We start from the raw sequence: 22,011 nt of genomic DNA, 5'->3' as shown, positions 1-22,011 counted from the left end.
TTAATAACAGAGCTACTCTCTTAAACATAATGGGTTTGTTACAGCATTTTACCGGGCTGCCTGTATATCTGCTGACCCACCGCTCGTCAGAGAATCATGTCATTCTGGTAACGGCTCTCTGCCAACGAATTTATTTTGTCGCGATATTCACACCGAGGGGACACCGGGCAAAAAAAACCCTCTAATAATACTGAATGCGCTCACCGGCTCACCGAGGGGCGCTTTAAAAAACAAAACAAAAAACAAATGTCTCTCGGGTTGTAAATCTTAGAAAGTTATTGCCTTAAGTTAAACTCATAGAAAATCGTACTGAATTTTCTTTCATAGCTACAGATTACGGTACTGCCTTTACCCCTTGTCGTTAACGTGAAATAGAACTTTCTTGGCTATATCTGTACAGCGTGTTAACGGAGTCAGTTTGGAATTAGTCCCCTTGCTAGCATGGACTGATAGATCCATCTGCATTTTTGTAAACGTGTTGGCATACTGTTTTCTGACCGCTTAGATGTGGTTCGACTGTATGAGCAAACTTAGAGAAATTAATCAAGATAAAACCATAAACTGAAATTTCTTTAAACCAGAACGTTTCTATACTTTGCAATACCAACTTTTTTCTATCTTTGTGTGAACTGTTTTACTTTGAATCTTTACTAAAGGTTTTAAAAATGTAGATGTTTTGCCTGTGGAATCATCACAATGTGTCATATTATTGCCATGATCCCATGAAGCAAACTAAAGCTGCAGAATTTTGGTAATTTTGAGTAAACACATTTGCACAGGTCCTCAGTTTTCTCAAGAAACATGCCAGACGATTCTTCCTCTTAATATTATTATTATTATTAGTCCATTTCAGTTCATGCCATAAATACAACATAATAGCGGGTCCATTCCTTAGGCCTAGGGTTAGAATGAAACAGAAGCCTGTTTAATGAATGGTGCCTTTCTTAGCATATGATATATTCCAAGTGGTGGGATTGCCTGTAATTATTATTATTATTATTATTATTATTATTATTATTATTATTATTATTATTATTGTTATAATGTTTGTAATGCACCATCTGTTGAAATGAAAAAATTTCAAGTGTTTGTGATGAACCATTTGTTGGAATGGTAGAGACATAACAACGGATGCAAACAAAACTACACAGACACATACTTATCTTTTTATCGTGATGGATGTAAATGTACAGTACAGTAGACCCACCCATTCTCTTACCTACTTAAGCCAATTCTGGATCTCTGGGTGCTGCGCTATAGCATTAGGTGTAGGATGGCATACCAGCCCATTTCAGTGCATGTTTGTTTGGTACCTTTCTTAGGATATGATATATTCCAAGTGGTGGGATTGCCTGTAATTATTATTATTATTATTATTATTATTATTATTATTATTATTAATTATAATAATGTTTGTAATATGTTATATTCCAAGTGGTGGTATCACCTGTAATTATTATTATTATTATTAATTAGAATAATGTTTGTAATGCACCATCTGTTGAAATGAAAAAATTTCAAGTGTTTGTGATGAACCATCTGTTGGAATAGTAGAGACGTAACAATGGATGAAAACAAAACTACACAGACACATACTTATCTTTTTATCGTGATGGATGTAAATGTACAGTACAGTAGACCCACCCATTCTCTTACCTACTTAAACCAATTCTGGGTCTCTGGGTGCTGCACTATAGCATTAGGTGTAGGATGGCATACCAGTCCATGTCAGTGCATGTTTGTTTTTACAGGGTCAGTTCAGAGTCTCCAATCAACCTTACATGCATGTCTTTATGATGCGGATCTAACACTGATGTACCCCAAAAAAAATCTATACAGACACAGGGAGAACATACAAACTCCACACGAATTGTCCCCTGGCTGTAATATAATGTCTTTTTAGATTTGAGAGTGCAGTGCTAACCAGTGCAGCAGTGAAACACACAATAAGGCTTTTCCTACAGCAGATCTCCCAAATTGTAAATGTCTGCCATGGTCTTTTTGTATTTTATTCTTCCTTATTTCTAAACTTATTTTTATTTTTCCATGCCTCTGCCTTGAGTTTGCTGTCAGGCTAATTTACATTTCCATGCTCTTCTTGAATGGATGAACTATTTTGGAGAAAATCAAAATATTTGTTTCCTTATACCCAGGGTTCCCAATCTGGGGTGCCCTCAATCTCAGGGGGTGAAAGATGGCATTTCAGGGAGTGCGACAAAGAGGAAGGCTACATTGAGATTCTCCTTAACTGAGTGAGGTGCGTTCTGTGACATTAACGTGGTGCAATCGGTGTCTTGCAGTGTGCTCTCATTTGTAGGTCATTCATTAGTTAGCTCCTGTTCTATGATATGAAAAGAATCAAGCATTGCAGACACCTGTGAATGAGCTGCAGAAATGCAAGTTCTGACGGGTTCCTTTCTCCAGGCAAAGCTTTTATAAAGGAAAATAACATTTTTAAAGAGAATGGAATTTGCACCTTGCAGTGATCCATAGAGAAGGGTGAGGTCCAGTACTGACTTCTGTGCAAGCCCTGATCATGAAACGTCACTGATTTTGAGGTTTGATTGACATTTTTTCAGGTGGGGGTTCGCAAGGGGGACTGAATCAGATGCAACCACTGCTGCATACATTCAGCCCATCTCTCCTTCTGGTGGCCCTGGCAGTAGTGCAGAAGTTTAAACTGTGTGGCGCATCTGTTTTTGAACTGCAGTGCAGGTGTTATCGGGGGACAAAGCTCGTCCACTGTGTCTCTTTCCTTACCAGAGTGCCAGCAGCTTCACGGGGGTCTCCAATTCCCCAAACCCCTTGATCGATGATTGTGTCATTGCGACATAGAGTTGTGATATACTCAATAAAAAGTGAAATGTGAACATTGTTGGAAAAGATTTATTTTGCCCTGCACAAAGTTTATGCTTAAAAAATATGCCAAATTTATAGTTTGTTAGTACAAAATCTGTGGAGGGGTATAAAGTGAGTTTTAAAGAATTCATCCTAAGTTTATGGAAACTTCTGACTTCAACTGCATGTTGACAAAACAGAAATCTTTAATACATAGTAGATTATAACAGAGTAAGCTAATTCTGCTCAGCCTGAACACCTCCCTCTGTAACCAGATCCTAGAATTCTTGACTGGAAGACCTCAGACAGTTAGGTTTGGAAACAGCATCTCCAGCACCACCACACTGAGCCCTGGTGCTCCACGGGGCTGTGTGCTTTGTCCACTGCTGTTCACATTACTGACTCATGACTGTGCAGCAATTCACAACTCAAACTACATCTGACGACACGACTGGTGGGCCTCTAAAGCAAGAATGACGAGCCAGAATGCCAAGGGGAGATATAGCAGTTAACAGACTGGTGCAAAGCCAACAATCTGTCTCTGAATGTAGACAAAACAAAGGAGATAGTTTTTGACTTCAGAAGAGCTAGAAGTGACCACTATCCACTGTACAAGCATGAAGATCAGCAAGAGCGTCAAATTCCTTGGTGCTCACCTGGCGGAGAACCTCACCTGGTCCCTCAACACCAGCTCCAAAGCCAAGAATGCCCAGTACCATCTTTACTTCCTGGAAAGGCTGAGGAACGCCATCTCCCATCACCCATGTTCACCACCTTTTACAGAGGGACTATTGAGAGCATCCTGAGCAGATGCATCACCGTCTGGTTTGGGAATTGCACTGTTTTGGATCGCAAGACCCTGCAGTGAATAGTGAGAACCAGCTGAGAAGATCATTGGAATCTCTATTACCTTCATCACGGACATGCCATGGAAAAAAAAAATTCCTCAGTTTTGAAAGAAGTCATTCACACAGACCAGATGAGAATGCAGAACAGTTATTTATTTGCACTTAGATATGCACACGTGCCTCGATCTATGGAGTGAGCAATTAATTCTACATTTCACTTGCTTTAATGCTTTTCTTCTACTAGTACCTCATCTAATACATCACATCATCTGACTCTTAATATGCATAGCTGTTCTATTTCATCCAATCATCTGCTGCCACCAATTTCTTCAGACTCCTATACACTCTCCCATTTACCTGAATGACACCTCATTGAAAGGAGAATCCTGTGGACTTTTCTTTTGACTTAATGCCACTTCATAGGAGGGGTCTTTTGGCTTTCCCATTAGTTTATCCTCATTTTCTAGGGGGATGTTCATTACTCATTTACCTCATTTTAACCTATGATGAGGCAGACCTCACGTGCTCAAGCTTTAAGCCACGTTTAGTTAGCCTTTAGTTACCTTCAGTCCTTTTCCTTATGTCTTAATAATTAATTGTTACAACTTCATTTAAGTAGGTACTTGTAATTTTTAAAGATTACTGTATATAGTCGCGTTTAAGTTCTCCCGTGTATAAGTCGGGGATTGATTTTACCATATAATTTCCAGTATTTTATAATGTCAGTCATATAAGTCGAATGCGGAAAACTCACGCTGTTGGTCCAAGAGATTATGATATGCTAATGCCCACCTGAGAGAGTAACCACAGAGCACACGGCCATTTTTTTTCTATGTATTGTACCTATGTGACCACACGGTAATACCCAAACTTTTCCAAAGCAAGGTTTGCACTGTTTTGTGTTTTTTGTATCTCACACCCTCATACATCTTTATTGTAAGAGTATCCCTTATCCTAACCCTAACCCTTATCAACAATGGAGCATTTGATCAGAAGAAAATATGAAGCTGGTTTTAAATTAAAAGTCGTTGAAGTGGTAAAAGAAATTTGGCAACTGCGCTGCTGCAACAAAATTCGATGTGTCTGAGAAACTGGTGTGTGATTGGAGGATGCAAGAAGATGTAAAAAAAAAAAAAATTAAGTTTTGTATTTTTGAATGGCCGTATAAGTCGGGTCTGATTTTATGATCGATTTTTTGGGTTTCAAGACCCAACTTATATGCGAGTATATATTTTATATGTTAACTAAAAATTCCATAGCTGTATCAACAAAGCCACCAGTTTTGTGGAGGTCCTGACACACCCCTCAGATAAACTGGTCACCCTCCTGCCATCTGGAAAAAGGTACTGAAGTATTCAGGCCTTCACTACCAGAATGTGTAATAGTTCCTTCCCTCAGGCCATAAGACTCCTAAACACTAAGGGACTCGACTGATCCCACTCAACTAGATCATATCTTAATATTTATTATTATACTAACTCTCCCCTGTGGCTCCGCCCATGTAGTAATGAAACAGGACAAACTTTAAAAATTAATTAAAAACTTTAAAAAAATGTAATTCTGGCCAAGTGGAAGGTAGGTATGTTTCAAAGTCAAATGTTGGCATTGTATCTGATAGGGAGAGCGTCCCCTGCATGGGGAGAAAAGCACATGGCCGTGATATCTCTGCCAATCAGCAGCTACCCTCTAAAATACAAGTAGCTCTGATCTCTCTCTCAAAAATGACAAACTTTACTCTTTAACAATCTGTAGTTGATAACATCTGCTGAACAAACAGGTATTGCTAGCTAAACAGAGGCAAGGTACACTCAGACACGTGGCGAGAGGTAGACCGACTTGAACGGAGGCTGGCGCGTGAGTGAGGATGCCCCGCCTCGGCCCTCAGCCCCTCTCTCAGATCCACGCAAATAAATCGGTGCCACAAGCAAACTATGATACTTAACATGATGAGAGAAGTCACAAAATCAACCGGAATGTTCAAGCAAATTCTAGAAAAAAACCCAATCTAAATCTGTTAAGTAGTTCTCTCATTCACTAGCTAAGCGGATATAAGGTATGCTCCGATGCTGACACGTGAGTGAGGATGGCCCCGCCCCCCTTGGCCCACTGCGTCTCTAAATTCATTAAGTAGTTCTCTTTTGAAAGCGGACAGACGTACAGACAGGCAGACGTTGCATTATACAGTAAACAGTATATATATATATATATATATATATATATATATATATATATATATATATATATATATATATATATATGTAAAGATTTATTATTAAACTGTTCTTTTCTTCCTACTTCTAGTGTCATGTATACATCTGTTGCTTCTATTAAGATATTGTCACATTTTCAAACAACCTGAGACTTATTTTGTACCTTTAGATATCATAAATGTGTGCTGGCTGGCGCTGCACTCTTTTTGTTTGTCTCACTGTCTGTCTTTGCACTGTCCTGCAATGTTTGTACAAGCTGGCACACATGTACTTTATGTTGTAATGTGTAGCTGTTTCTGTAGTCTTGTGTTCCTAGAGGGACATTGTTTCATTTCACTATGTAACTATGCTAACTGTACAAGTGCATCTCAATAAATTAGAATATCATCGAAAAGTAAATTTCTTTCAGTAATTCAATTCAAAAAGTGAAATTCATATATTATATAGATTCGTTACACACAGAGTGATATATTTCAAGCGTTTATTTCTTTTCATTTTGGTGATTATGGCTTATAGCTAATGAAAACCCAAAATTCAGTATCTCAGAAAATTAGAATATTGTGAAAAAGTTCAATATTGTAGACTCCTGGTGTCCCACTCCACTCGGCTAATTAACCCAAAACACCTGCAAAGGGGTCCTGAGTCTTTAAATGGTCTCTCAGTCTGGTTCAGTAGGCCACTCAATCAGACTACTGACTTGACAGTTGTCCAGAAGACAGTCACTGAGACCCTCCACAAGGAGGTGAAACCACAAAAGGTCATTGCTAAAAAAGCTGGCTGTTCACAGATTTCTGTATCCACACATATTAATGGAAATAAAAAATGTGGAAGAAAAAGGTGCACAATCAACAGGGATAACCGCAGCCTTGAGAGGATTGTGAAGCACAGTCCATTCAAGAATTTGGGGGAGACTCACAAGGAGTGGACTGTGGCAGGAGTCAGTGCTTCAGGAACCACCACACGCAGACGTGGGCTACAACTGTCACAGCTTTCTGTGTGTCAAGCCACTCCTGAACCAGAGACAACATCAGAAGCGTCTTACCTGGGCTAAGGAGAAAATGGTCTGGACTGTTGCTCAGTGGTCCAAAGTCCTCTTTTCAGATGAAAGTCAATTTTGCATCTCATTTGGACATCAAGGTCCCAGAGTCTGGAGGAAGAGTGGAGAAGCACAGAATCCAAGTTGCTTGAGGTCCAGCGTGTAGTTTCCACAGTCAGTGATGATTTGGGGAGCCTTGTCATCTGCTGGTTTTGGTCCACTGTGTTTCATCAAGTCCAAAGTCAGCACAGCAGTCTACTAGGAAATTGTAGAGCACTTCATGCTTTCCTCTGCTGACAAGCTTTATGGAGATGCTGATTTCATTTTCCAGCAGTATTTGGCACCTGCCCACACTGCCAACAGTACCAACACCTGGTTTAATGACCATGGTATCACTGTGCTTGTCTGGCCAGCAAACTCGCCTGACTTAAACTCCATAGAGAATCTATCAAGAGGAAGATGAGAGACACCAGAGCCAAAAATGCTGACGAGCTGAAGGCCACTATCAAAGTATCCTGGGCTTCCATAACACCTCAGCAGTACCACAGGCTGATCGCCTCCATGCCATGCCACATTGATGCAGTAATTCATGCAAAAGGAGCCCCAACCAAGTATTGAGTGCATACATGCACATACTTTTCATTGTAGGCCAACATTTCTGTATTAAAGATCTTTTTTTTATTGGTCGTATGTAATATTCTAGTTTTCTGAGATAATGAATTTTGAGTTTTCATTACCTGTAAGCCATAATCAGCAAAATGAAAAGAAGTAAACGCTTGAAATATATCACTCTGTGTGTAATGAATGTATATAATATATGAGTTTCACTTTTTGAATTGAATTACTGAAATAAATGAACTTTTTGATGATATTCTAATTTATTGAGATGCACGTATACGTTTGAAATGACAATGGTAAGCTCCTTGACTGGACTCGACGTCTGCTGTTACCGCCACCCTGTGTTTGTCGCCACCTTATGTTCATTGGCGGTAGCACAGCTTTTTCCTTGTTTCTCTTCCTCAACTCCAGTCCGGGAGCTTTGGAAGCGTCGTGGATTTCAGGTGAGGCAAAATTCTTTTTATGGTGTTGTAACCGCCGGATGAGGAGTTGGGTTGCAGTGTTTGGCCTTAAAATTCAACAGAACTTTTCCTCCAGCCGTGCCGGAGGAGCGAACCGATCCCAGCTACTCTGAGAGCGGACTCCGCCTGTCTGAGCAGTTAGGGCCGGCGAATGCTAACCCCCCGGGCGGGTGTTGGTTGTGGGGGCGCGTCCTGCTGCAGTGTCCGCACAACTTCAAATAACCATAATTTGCCCTTTTAAAATCTAGTTTAAGTTCGATTGGTGATGACATTTTTTAAATTTTTAATTTATATGTTTGGCGCGCGCTGTCTCCAAATCTTTAAATCCGTTTCACTTTATTAAAACATCGCAGTTTTGCGGTGTCCCCCAAATGCTTTTAACTTAACAGGAAATTATAAACTTTGTTACATGTGATGAAAGACATTTCAAACAGAAAACAAGTACGTACTCTCGTTCTTTAAAGGAAAAGATGATTGCATTTTAACGAAGATCTTATATAACTGCATGTACTCTTTATTTGTTACAGATGCTTGAAGCCGCCTTTGAGCCTTGTTGACCTGTAACGTTAGCACGCCACTTATTTTGCTGTAATTAACATTTTGAAATATTTTCTTGGACAGTGAATGGTAAAACGGTTATTTTTTCCCCAATATCATGGCGTGCCTATTCAGGGGTTGCATTATGAGTAAAGCGTCTCACTTCCAGGACGGGACGCCAGTCGCACACTCCCGTAACTGCCTAAATATTCATTTAGTTTTTCATTCTTTAAATGAAAGAGCCATCCCATACAAGACAAGGGAGCACGCAGAGAAAGTATGTTTAAACCATCTCTGGACAATTGTTTTGGTTTATAGCATGGAGGGCAGCTTGGGGCAAATGGAAAATTTCAACCATGGATAGAATGCCAAGCAAAGTTTGACAGTGTAAGGAGCAAACAACCTTCTTGGTGGGACCAAACTCTGGAGGGACAGCCACCTGCTGTAACACTGACGCATGGATTAGCTCAGTTTTATCCAAGTTTATCTTATATAGCGCTCTTCTCAAAAGGCAGGCCCACAGTGCATCAGCATTCACTGATTAAATTCTTAGGACCACCATATTAATACGGGGTAGGTGGCCTCCTTTTGCTCTCTAACCGCCCTTGATTCATTGTGACATGGATTCCACAAAATCCTTTGAGATTTGAGATCCTGCTGGAAGAGGTGTTGGCACGGCCAGCAGAGGGCACTTTCTGTGTGGGCTGGATGCTCCAGTACAGTCGTGGCCAAAAGTTTTGAGAATGACCCAAGTGTTGGCTTTCACAAAGTCTGCAGCTTCAGTGTTTTTAGATCTTTTTGTCATATGTTTCTATGTTATACTGAAGTAGAATTACAAGCATTTCATAAGTTTCAAAGGGTTTTATCGACAGTTACATTAAGTTTATGCAAATAGTCAATATTTGCAGTGTTGGCCCTTCTTTCTTTGTCAAGACCTCTGCAATTCACCCTGGCATGCTGTCAATCAACTTCTGGGCCAAATTCTGACTGATGGCAGCCCATTCTTGCAGAATCAATGCTTAGAGTTTGTCAGAATTTGTGGAATTTTGTTTGTCCACTTGAGGATTGACCACAAGTTCTCAATGAGATTAAGGAGTCTGGGGAGTTTCCTGGCCATAGACCCCAAAATTTGGATGTTTTGTTCCCTGAGCCACTTAGTTATCACTTTTGCCTTATCATCATGCTGGATTGTTCATTGCTGGTCACCAAACAGTTCTTGGATGGTTGGGAGAAGTTGATCTTGGAGGATGATTTGGTCCCATTCTTTATTCATGGCTGTGTTCTTAGGCAAAATTGTGAGTGAGCCCTGCACTCCCTGGGCTGAGAAGCAACCCCACACCTGAGTGGTCTCAGGATGCTTTACTGTTGGCATGACACAGGACTGATGGTAGCACCGCCCACCTTTGCTTTTTTCCAAATGCCCCCAAACAATCGGCAAGGGAAAATGACTTTCCTCCAGCAGTCCTCAGCAGTCCAATCCCTGTACCTTTTGCAGAATATCAGTCTGTCCCTGATGTTTTTGTTGGCTTCTTTGTTGCCCTTCTTGACATCCACCAGGCTATCCTCCAAATCACTTCACCTCACTCACACCTGCCTGCTGCCATTCCTGAGCAAGCTTTGCACTGGTGCTGCCCAAGAACACAGCGATGAATAAAGAATGGTAGCAAAACCTGTTCAGTGAAAGGGGCCCTGTGCTGTAAAAATGGCACCATCCTTTAGATGAGATGTAAAATCAAGGTCCTGACTGTCTGTCGTTATAAAAGATCCCTGGGCATCCTTTGTAAAGAGTAGGGTAAACCCCAAGGTCCTGGCTAAATTGCAAACCATGGCCTAGTCATTCTGGGCCCCTAATCATTTGCTGTCTCTTATTGGTTAACTACATCTCTCTTAGCTCTTCACTACCTAAGAGGTAATGTGTGGTTAGTGTACTGCCGCAAAATGGCTACCATCACATCATCTGTTCCGGATGCTGCATAATAGTGTTGGCTCGTCACTTATTAGTGAGAAAAGCTCTACATAAATGTAAAGAATTATTATTATAAATTATTCTGGTTAATGCTGACATGATTGCATCACACAATTTCTGCAGATTTGTTACCTGCATATTCGTGAATCTCCTGTTCTTCCACATCCTGGACAAGTTCTATTGGATTCAGATCTGGGGCCTCATGCATAATACCATGCGTAGAATTTGCACTATAACATGGCGTACGGACAAAAGCGGAAATGTGCTTACGCACAAAAAAATCCAGATGCATAAATCTGTGTGAACGCCAACTTCCATGTTCTTCCACTCCATAAATCATGGTCAGCGTGAAAAGTACCGCATGTGCACACGCCTGCTATCACGCCCCAACTCCTCCCAGAATTACGCCTCTTCGAATATGCAAATCAATATAAATAGCCCTTAAGCTCAGCCTTCTGTGAAAAGACAATGGCAAAAGCACGAGGGAAAAATAGAAGGATTTCAGTAAATATCAAGTGGAGGCAAAGAAAAACGTACTATTTGTTGGTTTAAACAGTGATATAATCAACAAAAGGAAGTTGATCGAGTGACATAGAGTGTCGGAGAAACTCGAAAGCTGAAGTTCACAAAGTTGCACAGTGCCCGAAATAAAAAAGAAGTTGTCAGATATCAAAGTCGCCGTGAAAATGAGAGTCGTAGCCCACTGTCTGAGTGTCATATGATAGCTTATTAGGGTACAGAGAAAAGAAAAAATAGGCACACAGTGGGGAAAAAAGCAAGAAATGTCAATTTTAATCTCGAAATTTACACTTTAATCACGTAGTTTATTTTGTTAAAGTAGAACATCATAAACATAATCCTAAAATCGTTTAATGTTTAGTTTCTCAAATCCCATCGTAACTAAAGTAGCACATTAAATGCTTTGTTTTGTATTTGATCTTCTATGTGCTCCATGTGTGTGAATCACAATGTGCTTCCAGGCTTTCTCTTCCTCCGGCAGGACACAAAATCCATTACATTCGTAATATTACAGCTCTCTGAATAATTAAAATACTGAGATGTATACGTTATACATGATATTTCATGATGATAGGAGTTAAAGCATGTTATTAAACATGGGAACTCGGTGGCTCAGTGATTGTTCATGTTTCGCTCAAGATGCTTGCTGCGCCATGCGCAACCTTCGATGAAATACTTTATAGTAGCAGTACTGTCTTTTTCAAACGTACTAACCCCCAATTCCTGTCCTTACTTTTCTTTCTCCAAATACCCAATCGCCACACAATCAGCTCTGTAATAGACGTTAAGCCATCTGTAAGCTTAGGACACAGATTCTTCAAAACTTTTAAGGAACATTGAAATATCTTCGTAGTATGTGTTCAGTTATTCTATCCATCTATCCTTCCAGCACCAGCAAGAATACAGCGCAAGGCAGGAACAATCCGTGAACGGAGCGCCAGCACCTCGCTAGCGCTGAGGCACCGTGTCCTCACATGTTTAATTAGTAACAATATAGATTATTTAAATGTACAGGAAAGGCTCTGAAGCGTTTGTCGTATGAGAGCCGTTGAATAGACAGCATGGCTGAGGCAGCGTGTACTAGATGCTGTATACCGATAATTCTCTTTCTGATCAGCTGCTGTAGATCTGTGATTCCACACTCAGATACAGTGATATAAATACTCCGAGTGGTGCAGTGAGAGTAATATGGAAAAAGATGATCTGCTGTGGCAACCCCTAACGGGAGCAGTTGAAAGAAGAAAAAGAAGGTGCAGTGAGAGTAACAACTCTAAAGCAGCTATGGTATTTAGAATAGTTTGACCATTCTGTGGACCATTATATTGTTACAGGTTAATTACAATCAGATGTATTAAACTAATAAACAATATGCAGTTAATTTCAGTGTATTTATAAAGCCGCATCAGGGATGTGGATCTAAAAAAGAAAGGGTAACCACACAGGAACAATAGCACTGCTTTGATGCTGGGTGCCGCCAGTCTGCAAAACCAAGCGCAGAACTTCCGTACGCCAGGGTCTGAGCTACTGTGGAAATGTGCGTGGCTTTATGCCAAGTTTAGGTTTTATACATCGCTGTTTGAATGTGGAAACATTCTTACGCAACATATCTGTGCGTACGCACCATTTATACATGAGGCCCCTGGTGTCTGGTAAGGCCACTGAAGAACACTGAACTCGTCGTCAAGTTGATAAAAGCAGCCTGCAATGACTTTTGCTTTCTGACATGGTGCACTATCATGCTAGAAATAGCCATTGGAAAATGGCTAAATTGTGGCTAGAAAGGGATGCACATGGTTGGCAGCAAGACTCAAATAGTCCGTGGCATTCAAGTGTTGGTATTATTGGGGCCAAACAGTGCCAAGAAAACATTCCCCACAACATTACATCACTACCACCAGCCTGAGAGCATGGATTCATGTTGTTGGCACCAAATTCTGACTCTGCCCTTTGTGTGCCTTCAACAGAACTCGAGATTCATCAGGCCAGGCCATGTGTTTTTCCCCGTGAGCCTGTGCCCACTGCAGCTTAGGCTTTTTGTTTTTGCTAGACAGGAGTGGAATCTGACATGGTCTCCTGCTGTTGTAACCGATTTGCCTACAAAGTCCGGTGTCTTGTGCATTCTTATTTCTGCTCACCACAGTTGTCCAGAATGGTTCTCTGAGTTACCATAGCCTTTCTGTTGGCTCAAACCAGGCTGGCTATTCTCATTTGACCTCTCATCAATGTGGCATTTCCATCAGCAGAACTCTCGCTCACACCATTCTTAGTAAACTCTGGAGACTATGGTGTGTAAGAATCCCAGGAGATCAACAGTTAAAGAAATACTCAAACCAGCTCGTCTGGCACCAATAATCCTGCCACAGTCAGAAGTGCTCCAGTTCCATTTGACCCCACATTCTGGTGTTTGATGTGAACATTAACTAAAGCTCCTGATCTGTATCTGCAGGATCATATGCGTTGTGTTGCCGATTCATGATTGGTTGAGTAGATAATGGTATGGATAAGCAGGTGTGCAGGCATTCCTAATAATTTGCTTTGTCAGTCTTATAAATAGAGTAATAGAGAGAAACCAGAGGATGGAATATTACTATAGAAACCTCTGTCCTTCTGTCCATCCATTTTCTAACCCTGCTTATCCAGACCAGGGTCATGGAGGAGCAATTCCTGGACAGGGTGCCAGTCCATCACAGGGTGATATTGCACACAAACACACACATATCAGGGGCCAATATAGTATTGCCACTCCACATAATCTGCATGTCTTTGGAGTGTAAGAGGAAACCAATATGGACACAAGGAGAATATGCAGACTCCACAGGGGGAACATTGAGGGCCACTGGTTGACCATGCCACCCTGCATTCATAGGCTGGAAAATATAAATGTAAAGTTTTATCTACTTTTTAAAGATTGCAAAAGTGAAAATTCTACAGAATTAATTTGAGCGAACATAAGCATAAAGCACTGGGATACATAAGCTCAATTGATAGAAATCACAAAGGAAATAAGCCTTTAGGGCTCACAGTTTGTTTAAACACACTGCCAATGTGAAGTCGTGAATCAGTCTTGCAATCTTGTTTTTTGGGATTGGGAGAAATCCCATGCAGAGCCAGAGACACTACAGCCCCACTCGGATTTGAAGCCAAGTCCCCAAAGCTGTGAGGTTAAAGATTAAAGTCTAATGTTGACACATTTTCATGTATTCACATATAGGTGGAGCGGTGGCTCTGAGGCTAGGGATCTGTGCCTGCAATTTTAGGTTGCTAGTTTAAGTCCCGTAAACGCCGCTGTTGGGCCCCTGAGCAAGGCCCTTAAACTGGAACTGCTCCGTCCTGGGTATGATGTTAACCTGCATGTAGCCCTGCAATCAGGTTCTCCAACCTGCAGGGAAAACTTGGGGTTTGGTGGCAGGGTTGGCACTCCAGCCACCGTCATTAACCTCCTACTGTTCCATTCTATTCAAACTGGTGTGGTGCCGAGGTGTTGCGCGACTACTGGTACTAATTTGGGATCCTGAGGAGGTTCATTATGTGGTGGGTGCGGCGACATGCTGTATCAGTGCACACTCCCAATCTCTCTCTCTCCCTTCATACACCAACCACATTGCAGTTAGGAAGATACTGAAAGCTTTATACATTTATATAAAAAAAAAATCCAAAAAAGCATGTTCTTTCTGTTTAAGAAATGAGTTGGGCTAAAAATTGGCACAACGCTCTTTAAAATACCGGTTCTTTACTGGTATTTTACTGGCTTGTGTGGTTCCTCATAGAAACCATTTCTTGATTAAGGAATTATTTAATTCAGGGAAGGGCTTTTTGCATATGAAATTGGTTCTTGGGCCTTCAAAAATGTTTAAATTCTAGTAGGCTACCTAGCAGGATATGACAGTAATGGTGTAGCTAGGAGGGGGTGGAGGGTGTGGTCCACCCCGGGGGCACTTTTTAATAAACTTTAGTGCTAGATCTTTTTAGACATCTTTGACAATTTTGTTTGACAGGACTTTGGCAAGCTATTGTGTGTTATGTATGTCAAAATTACACCATTTTTAATGTTTAAAAATTGTTACAAATATATATATATATGTTGCAATGTTAAATCTTACAAATGTGAATCTTGACCAGTTCACCGACTTACTCCAATCGAAGACTCTCTCCATCGACTTATTCCGACCAAAAGGGATGAACTCTTCATTATCTTTATTCTCTCAATCTCAGGATCAAGCAAACAAAAGAGAGCGGTGATGTTTTTAGAAAATAGAAAAAGGCAAGGGAAGAAGTATTAAAAAGAGAATGAAGGGGCATTATTGAAATACCTCAGTCGGGAAGAAACTATTGTCATTGCAAGTGAAGAAGTTTCCGAATTAAAGCCGTCTTCAGGCTCAAGTAGTTCTTCATCTTCAAGCGATGAAATATACGAAGAACAAAATTAACTTCAAATATATCGGTTTTTGGCCAAGCAAAATTAACGGTGACACACGGATCTTACTGGTACGTCAAGGTGTGTCTGTGATTCAACATTCAGTTCCAAGTATCGTAATTCTTCTGCAAATTTTCCTCAATTATTAGAGTTGCTGGCTGCAAGAGACATTTCTCTAAACTGAAACTTATAAAAAATAATTTGAGATTTTCATATTTTGCCATATTTTCCATAGAGCAGATACTGACAAACAAAATTGACTCCAATAATTTCATTGATGATTTTGCCAACATTAAAGCAAGAAAAGTAGTATTAAAGATTTATTGTTTTTAATAGTTGTAGATTGTGATTGAACTGTAATTGTAATTAAATTGTAATTAATAATTTAAAATGTAGTTAAAATTTTCAGCGTTTTCACTTTTTATATGCTACTAGCCGTCCCCTACGGCTCCACCTGTGTAGTAGTGAAACAGGACAAACTTTAAAAATCAATAAAAAAAAAAAAAGGTATTGCTAGCTAAGCGGAGGCAAGGTACACTCCAACACGTGGCGAGAGGTAGAGCGACTCGAACGGAGGCTGGCACGTGAGTGAGGAGAGCCCTGCCTGGCTCTCTACTCCTGACATCAAGTTTCCTCGTCCTCTCAGCCTGCAGTCTCTGTCTCTGATTAGTGCGAATATATCGCTCCTACAAGCGAACTTTGATTGTTAGGGCGATGACAGACGTGGCAAAATCAACCGGAATATTCAAGCAAATTCTAGAAAAAAACCCCATCTAAATCCGTTAAGTAGTTCTCTTGTTCGTTAGCTAAGCGGATGTAAGGTACGCTCTGAGGCTGGCATGTGAGTGAGGAGAGCCCCCTCCTCTCTGCCCGCTTCGTCTCTCTGGATTCATACAAATAAATTGATACTGCAAGTGAATTATGATAGTTAGTGTGATGAGAGAAGTCGCAAAATCAACCAGAATGTTGAAGCAAATTCTAGAAAAAAACCCAATCTAAATCTGTTAAGTAGTTCTCTTATTCACTAGCTAAGTGGATATAAGGTACGCTCTGACGCTGACGCGTTAGTGAAGTTGGCCCTGCCACCCTCGGCCCGCTGCGTCTCTCTCGGATTCATACAAAATAAATCGGTACCACAAGCGAATTATGATGAGAGAAGTCGCAAAATCAACCAGAATGTTCAAGCAAATTATAGAGGAAAACCCGATCTAAATCCGCTAAGTAGTTCTCTCTTGAAAGAGGACAAACATTCAGACAGACGTTGGATTTTATATACAGAGAGATGTATTATGTTTAATTTTGTAAGTGAGGGGTCAGGAAACTCAAAGACTGTGCTGGGCGACAAAAACTCTAGCTACACCACTGTATTACAGATCAAGAAAACCTGAACTCAGCCTGTGTGATTGTGTACAGCGATAGTCCTTTAAAATCACGAGCTCACTAGTACTGTATGTCACATATGTATTATATATTCATAAATATTTATGGGAGCCATTTACAGATATAAATAAACAAAAGATCTTTCTAGAACCTTCATATGGAGGGTTCATTTGGGAACAAAAACTGGTTCCTCTATGGCAACTCTGGTCCTGGAGGGCCGCAGTGACAGCAGATTTTCATTCTAACCTTAGTCTTAATTAGTGGCCTGTTTTTGCTACTAATTAACTTCTTTTGAATTAATTTTAATTGACTTGCTCTTGAAGACTCCTTAATTGTTTTGTATTCCTTAATTAGCTGCCAAACAATAATGAGACCCAAAATGAGCCAAAGCAGGACACCCTTTGCTGGTCAACCATACAATATCTGAAAATAAAGAAAGATGAAGGTCTCAGGAATGTTGATCTGCTCAGGTCCCCCAAACATTTCAGCAGTGCTCTTTTCTTAGAAAGAGAAAATCAGCAATTTCAGAAATGTCTGCTATTACACAATGAGAGGGGCATCAAGCCTTGCAATTAAAGACATTTTTTAGTTAACAACAAGAATCTGCATCTAATGAAGCAACTGGTTGGAGTTTGAGGCCCTGACTTAGTTGGTCTTCTGTTGGCTCACTCACTTCACATTTCATTTCTGTTTGGGTGCCATTTAAGGAAAGCAATTCAGAGGAACGATGAAGAAATGCAGGAGAACAAATCTTAAAATAAAATTCAATTAAAATGAATGGAAAATGATTTAAGTAGCAGCAAAAACAGGTCACTAATTAAAATAAAAGGGTTAGAATGAAAGCCTGCAGCCACTGTGGTCCTCCAGGACCCGGGTTAGGGACCCCTGTTCTATGGCATCGCTCTGAAGAACCACACTGGCACCTTTATTTCTAAGAGTGCAAACTGCGTTAAACCTTCAGTTCAAAGTTAATTTTGATCTGTCTGTGTAGCCGCATTTGTCTAGGGCTTTCAAATAGTTCAAAGCAGTTCAAAATGCAGCTACCAGAAAGACTTCAGCAATTAGCATGACTCATGTTCAAAAAAGACTCCACAGTCCAAGTGTCTTCATTTTTAAAACGTCTGGTGAATTTCAAAGCATACACTTCACACAACAGAAAAGAAGAAAGTTGATAAAAGACACAAAAAAAGAAAAGAAGGAGCTGCTTGTCTATGACATTTCATTTAAGGCTTAAATGTCTTGCTTAGACTTCTTAAAGTTCCTAAATATTATCTCATGCACTTGGACCATACGCTTGTAACTTAGTGCTAATGTAATGGCAGGGTTAACAGTCCGAAAACTAAACGCCCTTAGGCCTTTCCGTCCAACAGTTCAAGTTTCTCTCTAGCTGACTAACTACTATCTGAGATCATTCTGTTTTCTCCCAGAGATAAGGCTGAACATTAAGTGCATTCCATTAAGTTGTTAGCATACGGAGTAAAGCTGAGACTTCTGTTATTTATGTGAAAGCTGCATTCTCCATTCAAATTAAGCAAAAATGTAAGTAGTGTGGTTGACGACCGACTGGCACCCTTGCCTAGCCGGGACGCCTGCTTAATGGAAGGACGGGGGGGAAGACAATATACACAGAGAATTATTTCTGCCTGACTGCTAGATGGCAGCCCCTCCAGGTTGCAGCAGTGCCTCGGATTCCCACAGGGCTTTATGGGAGTTGGAGTTCTGTTGGGGTCTGTGGGTGCTGCCAGGGGCTACTGCAGGGAATGAGGAACCCTACTTTGTCAGGCTTCCTTCCGCCTCACCCGGAAGTGCCTCCAGACTCTAACGGGCAGCCGGAAGTACTCCTGAATGCAGAATAAAAGAAGCCCGCTGCCACTGCTGCAAGAGTCAGAGTCTGGGGGAAGAGGGATGAAGCTCGCTGGAGGAGGAGGAGGAGTGGAGGTGGAAAAAGAGAAAGAGATAGAAAAAGAGACAAGGAGAAGGAAAGACAATGCGATTCTTGCATTTTAGTGTACTGTACTGTGCTGTGCAGGTGGGAAACTATTGAGAAGAGTTTTCCACAACAGAATAATAAGCTGTGTGTGTAAAAGAACTTGTGTCTCTATGTCAAGGTTGGGGAGCTGGAGTGCCCCCTGCAGGCCACGGTAAATTTACCATTAATGTTACCTTAAAAGATCTGAACTTGTGGATACATTTACTGAACAAGTCATTCATCTACGTTTAATTTTTAGTTCAATTCAATACATGGTCATCATTGTAATGAAAGGGCTTTATCATGAGTGGTGCTTGGCAAAATTTTACAATTGTAGTGCTGGTGCAGAGTGCCGGAATGGATCCTTAACTCCTTACACAGCTCTTTTAGGTGGCTTGCTGTCCTTAAGAGGACTGTTTGCCATTGCGACACTAGATGTTCTGTTTGCAGCTTTGCAGACTTTATTTTATAGAGGTGCCCCTGACCCTGGCTCTGAAGCCGCTCATTAAAACAGAGGCAACTTGTCAGCGCTGTTACATAGCCGTCCCTTCAATGTCAATGTCGACAGTGACCAGTTCCTGCTCCTTGAAACTCTTTGATGATCTTCTCTTCTGCTCTGGCTGTAACTCTGGTGACAGGGACACATCTGGCGTGGGGGTCTTGAAGGCTATATTGTCATGGGGTGAAGGACAAGTGTTGAACCGTGCACTTCTGTGTGGTGATCTGATCTGTAAATTACAGGTGAACCTCCTTGTGTGGAGATGCAGATGTTCTGGTCTCTTGGTCGTTTTTCTTCACTAAACTGATGGTGCAGACAGAGTTCCAAGTCCAGATCTCAGCTTTGAGGCTTTCCCTCCATGCTACACTTTAACACTACTTTGATCTAAGCCTGCACGGTCTTATCACCAGCCACGCTTCATAAGGCTCGCCTGGTGTTAGTGGCAACTTGATCTGCCACCTTCTTCCAATCTCCATATGCTTGAAGCTCTGATGGCACCTGCATATCCAGGCCAATGGACCTTAGCTGATGGAGAAGTGGTGGTAGAGAAGTAGAGGTTGTAGTCTCTCAGCTGCAAACAGGACTCCAGGTTGTGGATCACAGCCTCGGAACTCTCCACCAACTCCTAAGAAGAGTCAAGTCCATTTGAGGTCTTTATGACACTCTGCACTTTGCTAAATTGAATTGTTGGTCTCCTGATCCCACTTCTCACACCAATATAGTGCTTGTGCCAAGTACCATATTGGACTCTTTTACTCTTTACATGGATGTTTTAGGTGGCTCCCCATCCTTAAAAGGAGTATTAGCCACTGCAGCATTAGATGGAATTCTATTTACGACATTACAGGTTTGCCATTTTTATGGGCACCCCTGCCGCTGGTGATGGAATGCCGGTTCATACTGTGGATGACTTATCCCTGGATGATGCATCTTGTTACAATATCAAATCGACAGTATGGTAGGAAGACACGATGAGATGGTGCAGCGGGTACAGATCACTAAACGAAGCCATAAGCACGTACCATTATGAAATTTAAATCCATCCATCCATCCATCCATTTTCCAACCCGCTGAATCCAAACACAGGGTCACGGGGGTCTGCTGGAGCCAATCCCAGCCAACACAGGGCACAAGGCAGGAACCAATCCTGGGCAGGGTGCCAACCCACCGCAGTGAAATTTAAATGATAAATATAAGATTTATCCTTACAGCACATTCTGTTTATAGTCACTGTAGTACCTTGCTCATCATGCGCACTGTCAAGGTGCTTCATTCCTCATTCTACAATTTCCCTTTCTGTTAACATTCTAATACTTTGTTCTATAATTCATGCTGCATTTTGTATTTCATTTTTTATTCATTTCTTTTCATTGTTTAAAAAGCTGCCTTTTACAAATGCTTTCTTTTGAAACTGGGAATGATTTCCACGCTTCAGGCTGACGTCCACCAGTCTGTGGGTCCTGTTTGTGTAATCGGATGCCCCATGGTGGACTCAATGGATCTGTGTGACCGATGAAAAGGACGTGTCAGATCGGTGGCAGGCATCACAATCAGTCTGACGTGAAAGGTTGGGGTTAACATACAGCGGGAAGGGCTGCCGTGTTAGAAAATGAACACTTTACATGGAGTGCTAGGCTAACGAGGCTCCTGAAATGTCACTTTTTTTTTATATATATATATATATATTTTGTTCAGTTGTGTCAAAAGAAAGGAGAGAAAAATTTAGTTTCATCTCACTTTTTTTCTTAATTGCCCTTGTGTTAGTGTTGGTTTTGCTTGTCATGACTGAATGAGGAAGGAAGGAAAACATTAGGCTGACAAAAAAAACATAGATGGCCTTCATGACGTTTTGGCAAACGTGCTTGACAGGTGCCTCCTTTAATGTGTGGCTGTGTCTGCGTCAGGGCTGAATAATAGATAGATACTTTATTAATCCCCATGGGGAAATTCACATACTCCAGCAGCAGCATACTGATAAAAACAATATTAATTAAAGAGTGATAAAAACACAGTGTGAGTTAAAAAGTGCAAAGTGGAGAGTGCGAGGCAGGTTTAATAGACAATAACATTGTATAATGTTACTGTTTACCCCACCCCCACCCCCCCAAACCCCGGTCCCCCCCCCGGTGGAATTGAAGAGTCGCATAGTGTGGGGGAGGAACGATCTCCTCAGTCTGCCAGTGGAGCAGGACATTGACAGCAGTCTGTTGCTGAATCTGCTCCTCTGTCTGGAGATGACACTGTTTAGTGGAAGCAGTGGATTCTCCATGATTGACAGGAGCCTGCTCAGTGCTCGTCACTCTGCCACGGATGTCAAACTGTCCAGCTCTGTGCCTACAATAGAGTCTGCCTTCCTCACCAGTTTGTCCAGGCGTGAGGCGTCCCTCTTCTTTATGCTGCCTCCCCAGCACACCACTGTGTAGAAGAGGGCACTCGCCACAACCGTCTGATAGGACACCTGCAGCATCTTATTGCAGATGTTGAAAGATGCCAGCCTCCTACGGAAGTATAGTTGGCTCTGTTCTCTGTTGCACAGAGCATCAGTATTGGCAGTCCAGTCCAATTTATCATCCAGCTAAACTCCCAGGTATTTACAAGTGGAAGTGTGTGTGTGTGTCTGTCTGTCCAGCCCGGAAGTGTGAGGCTACAGCATGAAGCTCAAAGAGCCGGCAAGGCGGCCCCAAGTTAACAAGTCAGAAGAAGAAAGAATGACGAG

General features: G+C 41.4%; 1 protein-coding gene across 1 annotated transcript in view; it reads left to right on the top strand.

The window, feature by feature from the left end:
* The first annotated feature begins 7,894 nt into the window (after nt 1-7,894).
* pkig (protein kinase (cAMP-dependent, catalytic) inhibitor gamma) overlaps nt 7,895-22,011 on the top strand; it is a 116,785-nt gene continuing 102,668 nt past the window's right edge. The window contains exon 1 of the mRNA XM_028812081.2: nt 7,895-7,993. The gene's annotated coding sequence lies outside the window, so the exon portion shown is untranslated. The remainder of the gene's footprint in view (nt 7,994-22,011) is intronic.

Source organism: Erpetoichthys calabaricus, chromosome 10 (genome assembly GCF_900747795.2).
Source record: "Erpetoichthys calabaricus chromosome 10, fErpCal1.3, whole genome shotgun sequence".
NCBI classification, from domain to species: domain Eukaryota; kingdom Metazoa; phylum Chordata; class Cladistia; order Polypteriformes; family Polypteridae; genus Erpetoichthys; species Erpetoichthys calabaricus.
This window is presented reverse-complemented; position numbering and strand designations above follow the sequence as displayed.